Raw genomic sequence first — 13,346 nt, 5'->3', positions numbered from 1 at the left:
AGGGAAGGAGAGGGGAGGCTCTCTTATTAGTTTTAAGCATAAATCCAGAGAATATCAAGCAAAAACAATCATATTTTATAAGTTAGATTGTTTGCGTACGATTAATTTGAGACCCTCCAGACAGATCAAAATTATCAGATCTTTTACACAAATTTATAGAGCAAGATTCAGAATATTAGTTTAAGTTATCTTTGTGTTGCAATTCGAAATTCCAGCTGCAGCTCTCTTTTTATAACGGTTGCTTATGAATTATGTTATAATGCCAATAAAACAATAAAAATTTGAATAATTTTTGAAAATATCATTTGATTTTGGAAGGTGGAGCAAAGCACACCGGGTCAGCTAGTATATAATAAATATAAGCATACATTGATAAAAGGCAAAGATATAAACAATTAAATAAATAATAAATCTAAAAAAAGTAAAAAAATAAAAATATTTTCAAAAGGATATAGTGTTTAACAGATGTATCATATTGTTTCATTATTTATAAGTTCAAATATTAAATGATTACAAAATTTACGGTACACAATAGCAAAATGAGTGGTACACGTAACATTCTGTGGAGATAAAAACAAATGACTCGGAATTAACGATCATAAAAAAATACAAATTAGCAAAATTCAAATAGCCAAATTTTTAAAATATCTTAGACTGAAATATCTCACATTCAAAATTCAAAACTTCTTGTATTTTTAATTTTAAAAATATTTAGTTTCAAAACATATGTAGGAGTTATATTTATAAAAATACTATTTTTACAGCACATAACTTGAATTAGACTTAGGTTTCAAACGATAAAGAGGCCTGTTATAAACTTATAATAATAGATTTACGTATGAAATACAAATGTTAATCAAATACATATGAAAAAAAATAATCAATTAATAAAAGGATACGTTTGTAAATGAATAGATAGTTATTGACCCAGCTCAAATAAAGAATAATAATTAGAACAATCTCACCAAGTTTAAAATTGAGTTGTTCGAAGGCCTTTCACGTTTCTATGTTATGAAACCAATCGCTGAAACCGCTCATCTCTAATCCTTTCCTTTCTAGGGACACGTTCACATATTCTTTTTGACCACACTCACACATATATGAAGCACGATGCATAGGACAAAAACCCTCTAATACTATACGGAATCACTTTAACGAATATGACGCCATTTTTTTCGATCAATGCAATCTTATTTCCATCACAAACACCATTTGCACTACACTTTCTTTTTATGTTCTTTGAAAATTATATTAAAAAACCAATCAAATCCCCTAAACTCAAGCGAATTAATCTGCGAGCGCATAACATTCTGACGCACACCCAACACCGTTTTCCGTGCGAGAAAAAAAAAACTCGCAAGACCATGTTTCGGCTTCAAATCGCGTTCTTTTCGTAGGCTTTTCCGACACTTATTCTGTTCACAAATAATCGATCTCCACTCTTCTCACTGTTAACGTAAAAAACGGATTCATTAACTATCCAGTCATCAAGTAAATTAAGTAAATCAACCACTCGAGAACTAAATACACATAAATTGATTCCGGGACGAATCGCGAACTGAACCGCACTCGACGAGAGCACGATGCAGAACTGTGAACACCTCTTTAACAATGTGTGCATAAATTATAATTAGTCAATAACTTCACACTATTGAAGTGCAATTTAAAAAATAGTGGGTCGTTTATATATAGGATTTGTTTAAATTTTATCGTTATCAATTTGTTATTACTGCTGGTTTCCAATTTGTGTGCAATATGTGTTCAACTAACATTTTTGTGCAGATTAGAAATTCTGGCTTTTGAAGTGAAACTAGCAAGGCCATTTTCCTCCGAGTTTTCTGATTGAATACTTTCTTCCCTCGAAGCCGTCCCGATTGAGCTCTTGTCTGATTACGTTACCTATCTAATTTACTTGAACCGAAGGATCTATTTGCTATTGAAATTTCACTTCAAACATGCAATTTCACGGTACTTATCAGCCATCCATTAGAATAGAACGATAGTAATTTTGCCTCTGTTGCTGTTAGAGAGTATGTACTGACTGGTTGTACTCAATTTAAATGGAAATTGTATCAACTTAGCGCAACCGACGCTGCCAAACTCCCTCCGCTATTTTCGCAAATCGAATTCGTTGTTCAACGGGTATAATGGCGAAATAGAGAACCCAGACCCAAACAAAAAGCGCTGCAAGAGCCCAAATACAGGCCAGGCGACGGATGATGGCGGCCTATAATGTATAGATAGGGTATACATAGTGGTGAATTGCATTAATGAAATTGATCGGCCAAGCGAAACAACGCACCAATTCCCAGAAACTACCATATCGGCGAATGACTCTGGCTTCGAAGGTACCTACTTCTAGCTATAACTAGGTATGGCTCCTGGGCAGGTTCTGAGGTGAGTTGGCCAGGGCCGGACGAAATTGCGAATCCCACTTGTTTGTTCCGTGAGTCCGGGTTGGACCGGATTGAAACGACTCCTCGAATCCTAACCGAAAATGTGGGTGTGCTGTTTGGCGGTTCGGGATAAAGCAATTTTCGATTTTGTTCGACAAACTCGCCCCTAATTAAGGGTGGTTTGTAGTACGGCTTGTACCTACTTTATGTTCCCAACAGTAGTTGTGAGCATTTCAATTCGACAAGCATGGATTGCAATTGCTGGCCGAGAATTTTATTTTCGAACAAACGACTGATTATGTTTGATAGAGCCCCATCGATATGTTGTTTTTGGTATGTTAGTTACAAATTACTAGTTGGGCTGCTATCGAGAAACCAGTCGACAATAATTACCTGGTTAAATCAATTGGTCTATCAAATATTGATCATACATTGATAGAAATATGTTTGATACAGTCAAATCTATTGCTTTGATTTAAATAATCAATAATGATAATAAAAAATAATCATAAATTTTTTATGTATGAAAAATATTTGTTTGTATGACAGAATATAAACAATCAGTAAATATTGCTATAACAAAATAAGTTATATCTAATTGAAAAATTTGGCTTGTAAAACTTATCGTTGAAAAATACCACAGCAGCTTGTCATTTGATTTTTTAGATCGTAAGTTGAAGGTTTGAACTGGAGTAACAAAAAGTAAACTGACAATCTCTCTCACAACTAGTGGTTTCTTTTAAGGTGAGCATGTTGGGTTATTCATTTTTCCTCACGCTGGCCTTTAAGCTTTAGTTTTTTTTATCGAGAATTTAGGATCGAAAGCATTAACGAATTCTGAATTGTCAATGGCATCTATAAATCTAAAAATCATAGCTTGAAAAGAATAGATTCATCAACTTCGGAGGATTTTTTGTGGTTTAATTTTTAATTGGGTGTATTGAGGATTTTTAGATTTTTAACTTTTTTTTATAGAATGGAGCTATAGTAAGATTCGATGTTTGCTATATCAAAAACCAGTGTTCGCTTAGCACCGAATGTTTCGAATAATCAATAGAGTATTTCCTGAGAGAGATTGTTGTAGGGTAACTTTTTGTTTTTGTTTTGAAAATGTAAACACCAACTGGTCGCCATTTTGATATTTGATGTTCAATGCTTTTATTCAAAAGCTTCTTTAATCAAAATCATCAACATGTCTTAACTTTCTATGAATTTAATTAATGGTAAATTAAATACTAGGTCAGGCAAATAGAAATTTTGCTGCAGCATTTTTTACTTTTCGACTGAAAAATGAGCACTTTATGAAAAGATTTGTAATCGTTTATGATAAAAATTAGTGCCGGAACCAAATAAAATGAACAAAGCTGTTGTTTCATAGACGAGGCATGCTCAGTTTGGTGAAACTTGTAAACTTATTCAAAGGAAAACTCTCTCAACGACTTAAAAAAAATGTTTTAAGAATGGTCATTCTAGTGAAACAAAATTTGATGCCTGATCACTAGTTGGTGATTTATTCAGATCAATGTGACATTTGAGTGCCGTTTTTGTTTTTTTCTTCTGTTTTCTACTCCTGGGTTCGAATGAAAGGGTACTTTCAATTTAGGAAGAACCGTTTTCAATAGGAATATATACAGTACTGTTCATAATTGTATAGAAATTGGAAGCTCGCGCTCTGTCAGGTTGACTTTGAACGTCCATAACTTTTTTCTCTGATGATATTTTTTGATCAAATTTTCTGCGTAAGATAGATCAACTATCACACTACCATATCAAGAAATTTGAGCTTTTTAAAGATTGTGTGGTCAGAGATACAGAAACCCTTCGAAAATCGGTCTTTTTGGACTTTCACCATTCAAACTGAAATATCTCAGAAACAACGCAACGTTTTTTACTGAAATTTTGCAGTGAGATTGTTGAAATATAAAGTTAACATGTCTGAAGTATTTGAAAAGTTCTATCGATGGGTTCAAAAGCTTCGCGATGTACTATATTTCAAGCATGAACCTTAAAATGCGATTTCTAATGAATTTTGGACGAATGTTTCCATAGGAAAATAATATTTTATGTTGAACAATCAGTAAATCTGTTTCAATAAAAAATCTAAAACAATTTTGTGAGATTCTGATTTCAAAACAAAAATTGATCATTTATTCAACTTTTTCTTTTCTTTATTGCTTCTGACAGACATTATTTGACTGATTTGGGAAGGGAAAATAATTTTGTTCTCATGAATCGTCCAAAATTCTATAGAAATCGCATTTTTTGGTTCATGCCTGAAATATTGTACATGACGTAACTTTTAATTTCATTAATAGAACTTTTCAAAAATTTCAGACATGTAAACTTTATATTTCAACAAAAACTCTGCAAAATTTTTATAAAATGCGTTGCGTAGTTTCTGAGATATCAAAGCTTGAATAGTAGAAGTCCAAATAGTCCGATTTTCGTAGAATTACTGTATCTCTGCCAACACAATCTTTAGAAAGCTCAAATTTTGTGAACTAATGGTGTGATAGGTAATCTATCTTACGCATATTTGTTTTTCTTTATTATATAAATTTTTCAATTTTTCAAAGTCTAATGTCTGTGGTGGGTTCAGAATTTAAGATAATGAGTTGAAAAATTGAGGATATCTTAGTCATATATTGAGTTATTAACTAGTAACAGGAAAAAAAACGATTCGATAAAGTTCAGTTTTTGACTTTTTGTCGCCTCAAACCCCATAGTGGATCATGGGACTCGAATTGATTGATATCATAGTTTGATTTTGAACAAGTAATGCATACATTTTCTAAAAGGGTTTATACGGTCGATGGTATTGATGGCTGGTTGGCCTCAGCCATAACCTCAAAACTTGATTTTGATTTTACTTCATCAGAGTTGCCAGGTTGTTTTGACAAAAATGAATATTTGCTAGTTTTTTAGTTCTCGAATATTTGAACTCAATTTTCATCTGTCAACATTTCCTACACATTTGATTGCACTTCGCAAATTTTTGAGAATCATGTACGCGTCTTGCGTATGTAAAAACTTCATTTCATTAAATTAAGAAAATTTAATATTTCTAAGCATTACATCGTTGGAAATTTAGGTTGTTTAGGCAGTAGAGAGTATTCGAGAAGCTGAAAATGTTTTAATAAAATCGAGCCAAAGAGTAAACATCGATCACAGTTATTTCGAATAAGTTTTTCAGTAAGTGTCCACCAACTGCATCGATGATATAAGCCGCGAATGACATAATGATGTTGAAACGACTGTAATCGAAAAAAAATCATATATCGGTTCAATCACTGCAAATCACAAGAAATATAAGAATATTTCAACTTCATTGCTGCAGGTTGTTTTCAAACAAGTTACAATTAGGGGAGGAGCGGGCTATATGCACCTTTTAAGCAGAACAGATTTAATCAAATATCACATCGAATATCTGTACAAAAACTATATACACGTGTGCAGGCACCTGTTTTCTATGCATTGGAGTAATTTTTATGTTAAAATTTTCTTATGTTTCCAAGAAAACGATTTTATTATAAGTGTTGTCTAAAATGTCGAACCTCAAACCGAGCGGGCTGAATGCGCCTATTTATGTTTTGAACAAAATTTCTGTTTTTTGGGCAATATTTCCGTATGATTTCATTGAAACTGCTAGAAAGTAATAATTTCTGTACGACAAAGCAGAAGTGTCTATGTATATTATAATTTTATGGAATAAAACAAAAGTTAGGGTTGCCATACTATGGAGGTAGGTTCATCCATGAAAAAAACTGTATCAAATCTGTTTTTAGATCTTCAATTCTCTCTTAAGATGTTATTCAGAGCTTAAATTTGAAGGTTCAATGATAAAAAACATTTATTTATTCTATTTAACCTGTTATTTTACGATGGAGGCATTTTACAAACATGGTGGGGGCATACAAAAACACTCTATTATTCCACTATTTAATTATTATGAAAACTCCACAAAAACTGAAATATGTTTAAATTCTTAAGTTAATTTGAGTAAGGAACAAAAACCATCCTAGTTTTTGTTTTAAGCTTCTTTACGTATAATTTTTAAAAGTCGAAATATTACATCAAAATGTATCAAAACCTTGTATTATTTTTTAAATTTTTTTGAGTTTGTAAATTCATAACATTCTTTCTTGCCTCATGTTCTAAGCGTATCACCCTCAAAATGCATTGATCAGATAAGCTGTCTAGTCAGCCATATCATCAAACAGCCGTAGGGTCATTTAACCCGATAGGCCCATTTAGGAAACCTTTCCCCTACAAACCTAAACCAATTAAATACGGACTTGAGGAATGAAGGCTCTACTGAACATGTATTCATTTTACGTTAAAGTTATTACTGATATGAAGAGGAATTTTCAAAACATTGTTAAATTTGCTTTAACTTATGATTTTAGATTAGAGTTTTAGATTAAATTAGTCCGAATGTTGACAAATTATATGAACAGGTTTCACTGGGTAGCATTCAAAATCAAAGCATTGTAAACTCAACCGGTTTCTCGAAAGGGCGAAAACGGTAATTTTGTCTTAGTAAAATCTCGTTTCGGGTACGTCCTTTTGAAAAAATTAATCGTTTCATTTTCATTAAATGTTCCGAAAATCAATCATTTTCACTGAGTCATGCTTTACTGCGTTCAGAGCCAAAAAATTGAAGCATTAAAATTTCCTTCTTCAACTAAATCATATAAACAATTATGCATAACAATGACGCTTCTGTATTTGAAACATTCCTTCAAAACATGATGTAGTAAAGAAGGACGCAGACTATCAGCTAACGAACGTTTCGATGATGATTCCCTTCCTTGATGACTGTCTACCTTCTAGGAGCACAACTGATATGTATCAGTTTTGAGCGACCTGTGGAGACTACCAGATGATTTTTTTTTATTTCACTTTGCGTAGAAGAACAAAATCAATACTAAGGAACTGCAATGAACTGTGCAGCATGTGCTAAGACTTTTTTAAACATGTGGTCCTAGTACTTCTTCAGATTTTCTTTCTGAGACATTGAGGGATGAATCATCCTTCGGGATGAAAATTCCGAGAAAAAGAAAAAAAACTCTGAGACATTCATGATCGTCTATCAATAACGAACATATAATGAACAATGATGCGAGGATAGAAGTGAATGATGGTGGTGTCGACGTTAGGGGCCGTTCAGAAACCACGTGGACCGGAAAATGGGATTTTTGACCCCCTCCATGGACAAGCGTGGACATTTGGAAAAAACCTACCCCCCAGATAACCAGAAATCGTAAAGCAGTGTTCATTGTAGATTGTATAAGCATCCAGTTTAAATTGGAATTGTATAAACATCATGTTGTAGCTAAACCAAATTATATATTATCGTTTATGGTTTGTATAGTTCATTATATACGATAACAAAATGTTAATTGTATAGAAAGATCAATAAAGTTGTTTTGAATCGCAGTAGAATTGTGTAAAACTCAATATTATATCCCACTGTACAATTAAGCAATCTTTCATGCTTGCGACCTATGATGACTTATTATTTCCGAGAAAAATCGTACAGTAATTGTGAGAACATCGTATAATGGAATTTAAACAATCTATTCATACATGTCATTCAAAGTCGCTTATTGAGATAAACTTAATCGGTAAATAATTGTTAATAATGCAATTATTATGCTTAGTAATATCGTAATCATCTTATGGTAACAATTGCAGAAAATAGAAATCCTTGACGAATTTTTCTGCAAAAATGAAGGCAGTTCTAATTATGAAAAAAAGAATATAAAAATGAAAAAAGTGGCACATACGGCGTTTGCAAAAAACACAGGCGACGCTTAAAAATATCCGGTTCGGTGATAAATGATTCCAGATAATCTGAAATCGTAAAGAAGTGTTCATTGTAGATTGTATAAGCATCCAGTTTAGATTAGAATTGTATAAACATCATGTTGTAGCTAAACCAAGTTATATAATATATAAACACATACAGGATCTCAATGAAACATGATGTTTCCTCGAAGAGATTCCTTTTTTTCTTAACTCTAAGCGTACATCTTTCGAGGATATAATGGCTAGCATCTTACAAATGCTAAAACCACCAACCCACCGAAAGTGTACTATGTATGCCGTGACCGGGATTCGATCTCATACCCCCTGGCTTAGAAGACTTGAAGGCTATCTTCTAGACCGCGGGCGGCGGCTGAATTATCGTTTATGGTTTGTATAGTTCATTATATACGAAAATATATTGTTAATCGTATAGAAAGATCAATCAAGTTGTTTTGAATCGCAGTAGAATTGTGTAAAACTCAATATTATATCCCACTGTACAATTAAGCAATCTTTCATGCTTGCGATCTATGATGACATATTATTTCCATGAAAGGTCGTACAGTAATTGTAAGAACATCGTATAATGGAATTGAAACAATCTGCAGATTGTCGAATTGTTTAACAGTACAGTAGATAGCTAGCCAAGATCGCACAGCGCTGAATACAATTATTGATTGTAATAGAATCGTCTATGAGATAGGTTAAAGTTGTATATCAAAAAACGGCATCTATAAATAGATTTGGAGTCCGAAATGATGCAGTCAGTGGTATTTTATACGATCAACTGATTTTTAAACGGAACTCTCAACAGTACATGAATAAATTTGCTTGTTTGTATCAACATGAAATGGTACCGAGGAAGTGTCGAAGGACAGGGATCGGAACGTTGTGAGTTCGAGACTGAGGGAAAAGAGACACATAAAGTTGTATATGGTTCAATTTTTTTTCGCAATAAACATTAAATTCTATTGTACTAATGTTCACGGCGATTCATAGTAAAATTGTAATAAGGGAAAAATATAATTGCTTTGGGATACAGTAACAATAAGTTGTATTAAATGGCGAAAAAAGTTGTACAAACCTCAGGCTACCTGCAAAAAGAAATTGTAATCCAATTGTAGGGTAGGCAATAGAAAGTTGTAAGTTGTACAATCCTAAGATTTTATGCAAAACAAAGTTGCTATCAAATTGCGGAAAACGCAATACAAAGTTTTATATTTTCAAGGTGAGTAAAATTTGGTCCGTATATTGCCTCCACTTTGGTAGGTACAGGCTCATATAGAATATTCTATACAACTTTTTCAGATTGTACAAAAGTGTGTATATCTCAGAAACAACTGAAATATACAGACCAAAATGTTCAATGGGTGGGCCCGTTTGTGAGATTTGAAATTGTTTTTTTTCCTAAATCTAATTTGACAGTTAGAAAACACTACATTTTGCCTTTTTGTTATAAGTTATCCACGTAGTATGTGAACGGCCCCTTATCAAGTGTGTCGATCACCATTAAATAGCCATGTGTCAAAAAGCAACGGTAGCCCCCGATGGGATATGGTATATTTTCTTCTATCTAGTTAGTTTTGATGTTCGATAAAATATTCAACAGATACTTTTACCACGTGCGTATCACAGCTACTTGGAGATATAGTTATTCTAGCTTGAAACGAATCCTGATTGATATAGTTTTTCTATCTTGAAACGAATCCTGATTGCTTTTCTTGAGCGAATTTCCGAACCTTGGTTTCATTCTTGTTTAGAGGTTAGAGCTGAGGCCTTTCGGTAAGATAGTCTTCGTAAAGGGCTGCCAATATATCCTTTTAACCATACAAAAGAGTGGAAATCAGCATTGAAAATTTTAAATTATGATTAAAAAAATCTTTTGGCGAAATTCATAATTGGAGTAGGAAATAATAACTGACATTTGAAAAATTGATTAAAATTTCAAATTCAAACTTTGAAATTGAAGAAATGTATAAAATTACAGGAATATAGTGTATATTTAAATTTAAATTACGATTGCAAAATAGAACACGATGTCTTTTTAAGATCCGTTTCAATAATAAAAATTGGCATCTCTGAAAATTTGCAACCTTACAGAGGAGACTCTCCCTTATTCAACGCACTTTTCAGGAAAAAAAAATCGAGCGGGAGGTTAAGAAAAACAAATTTTTCAAACTTGTGAACAAAAAAATAGTGCAAAATTTCAAGTTTTCGCTAATAAGTTCTCTTAAAAACTTCAAATTTAACGTTTTTGAGCTTGGATTACTGAAAAATTAAAATTAACTTCAAAAGTATTGGTCAAATTGATTTTCAATAAAAATTTTTGGCAAAAACGTTTAATTTCTAAGAAAAGTAGAAAATTTACAACAAGAAACATGTAGAATTAGCCTTTAAATTAACTGGCAATGCTGTAACCAATTAACACTAGCACGGTAATGAAATAGTAATCTTTGGTTAGAATTATTCCAATTTTTGGATAAGAAAACAATAAAATATTCTTTTAATACAAGAATATTGACAGTGTTTGGATTGGAACTTATCCCATTTTGTTGAATTAAATATATTCAGAAATAAGACGTGTGTTTTGAGAAAAAAAGTTTATCTTTTATTCACTTTACAAATTTTCGTTGGATCTGGAAGACCAACATGAAGAGTGTTCTGAAGGTTCACTTTATAAATTTTCGTTGGAACTGGAGGACCAATATGGAGAATGTTCTGAAAGTTCACTTGATGTATTTTCGATGGATCAGGAAGTGTTACATGAAGAGTGTTTTGAAGGTTCACTTGACAAATTATCGTTGGATCGGGAGAAACAACATGAAGAGGATCGGACCCGGAGGAATCGAACAGCATTCGAAAGGAAACGGGTAAGGACAGGGCAGGAAATCACGACAGCATCCAAAAACCACTAAACGAGGCCGAAAAAATAAACTGGTCAAACCGCTTAGAAAGATCGCCACGCGTTCGTGTTTCCAGCTGAAGAAATGAAAACTCAACCTCATCTACAACGAGTAGGCAAATTTAATAAGAAGTGAGTTTGAAGTGAATAAAATAAAAAGTGAGAAGAAAGATAGTGAACAAATTTCATCTCTTTTACTAAGGCTATGATCATTTAGTATCCGGGCAGTTTCAAACGTGTGTATTTTAAAAACTATTCATTTGATCGAAAATCTTTCTATGAATTAAATGAAGGTGTCAATATGACATTTAATATAAAAATATAAAAAAAATTATTTATCAATGATTTCAAGAAGTACTCTTACTTTTTCATAAAATCTCATTTTTATCTTTGCACACTTTTTTCAGTCATGTACAAGGATGCCGAAAAAAATTCTGTGTTTTTGAGAATAAAAATTCTGACTTTCTGTGATTTTACCCAAACATTCTATGATGGTTTTATTTTCTTTAATTTCATTGAAAATTCTCGACAAATTGGATCTTTTTAACATTCTAGTTGGGAAAAACTAATAACCATTATCAATCCTTTAATAATTAGCTAATTCAAAGAAGAAAAACAAAGTTTTATATTGGCCAACAAAATTATAATTTTTGATATCCATTGAAAATTGAAAAATTATGTGAAATCTGTGAATATTTCAAAATTCTGTGTTCTGTGACACAGATTCTGTGATAAAATTTGCTCAAAATTCTGTGAAATTACAGATTTTTCTGTGATTTCGGCAACCTTGGTCATGTATTGATTTATTATTTTGACCACAGAAGCAAAACCTTTGCAAAATCATGATATTTTACACAAACTCACCTAGAAAAAGCAATTGGATTCTAGTTGGAACCTTTTCATGAGTAGGCATCTCGAAGAATTTGATCTCTTAAATCCGGTTTTAACATTAATTTCTTCGTCCATCAGGACACATCTGTCACAATGCGTAAACACCGGTTGCACAGATTGCAATCTAAGAAACTGCTCACTATTAGTTATTTACTTGGTGTCTACTAGTCAGAAAACACTTTTTGACTGCCGGAAATGGATTGAATACATTATTTAAGGGTTCTGCATTCAGTTATCCCCAATAACAATATACTTTTTACCATATTTAAGATCAAGGGTTCCATTCCGATGCTTAATTTGAACTTCGTGTGGATCCTATAGTGGCTCCTTACACTTCTTAACCATTTGGTCCAAAAAAGAATCAGAAAAAATCAACAGTTTATGAGTTTCCAAGTCGACAATGAAGAATTTTCAAAGCGCAAAATGCGCAAAAGGCGCAAATTTGTGCAAAATTATTTTTACCATGTCTTTTTGCATCGTAAATATCTCAAACACAAGTTAACCTAAAAATCGGGCAAAAATAGACAAGATAGTTCTTTTTATAACCAACACAATGCTGCTAAAGTTTTGCATAACCGATCCCTTACAATGTAGTTATCACCGAAATGAAGTGCCCGGATACTAAATGATCATAGCCTTACTAAAGTAATTTATTGGTTTTAATTAGTTTTGAAATTTTATTAACACGTATAATTTATTTGTATTTTTTTGTACTTAATTAGGTAAATGAATAGCAGTAACCATAGAAACCATATAGAAAAACTGTTTTGTAAAATGTTTGAAATATATACTGAATAAACGGATTTTTTTTTAAAAAAGAGTGGTCAGAAGATTAACTTTTTGGATCGGGAGGACCAACACAAAAAGGGTTCTGAGACACGCATCAGATATCCACTAGACCAGTTCATATCAGTTCATTTTTATCCAAAATAATTCATTTCAGCTGAAATAAAGATCCATCAAGCTTACCAGGTTGCAAAAACTTTAGAGCACCATTTCAGCACCAACAGATTGATGTATTTAATGTGAACTTCCGCTGTGAGACTTCTCCCAAAATGGGGTGCTGTCACTTCTCAAATTTGGCCTGACGGTTACCCCGAATTTATGGCCATTTCAACAGGACCTTGCTGGGGGACTCATTTAGCGAACACGGCCAGTTTGCCGCTCAGCCGTGCATATAAATTGCAACATTTAGCAGAAGTGTTTATTTTTCAAAATCCCCGTGTATTTATTCAGCTCATTACTCTTAGAGGCACTCACAAACACACTCAGCAAGGCACGTAGACACGTGAGTCGTCCACGTCGGACGCACGTGATGCTGAGGCTGACTGACGGAAGGACAGGAA

This window comes from Uranotaenia lowii, chromosome 3 (genome assembly GCF_029784155.1).
Source record: "Uranotaenia lowii strain MFRU-FL chromosome 3, ASM2978415v1, whole genome shotgun sequence".
Lineage (NCBI taxonomy): Eukaryota > Metazoa > Arthropoda > Insecta > Diptera > Culicidae > Uranotaenia > Uranotaenia lowii.
This window is presented reverse-complemented; position numbering follows the sequence as displayed.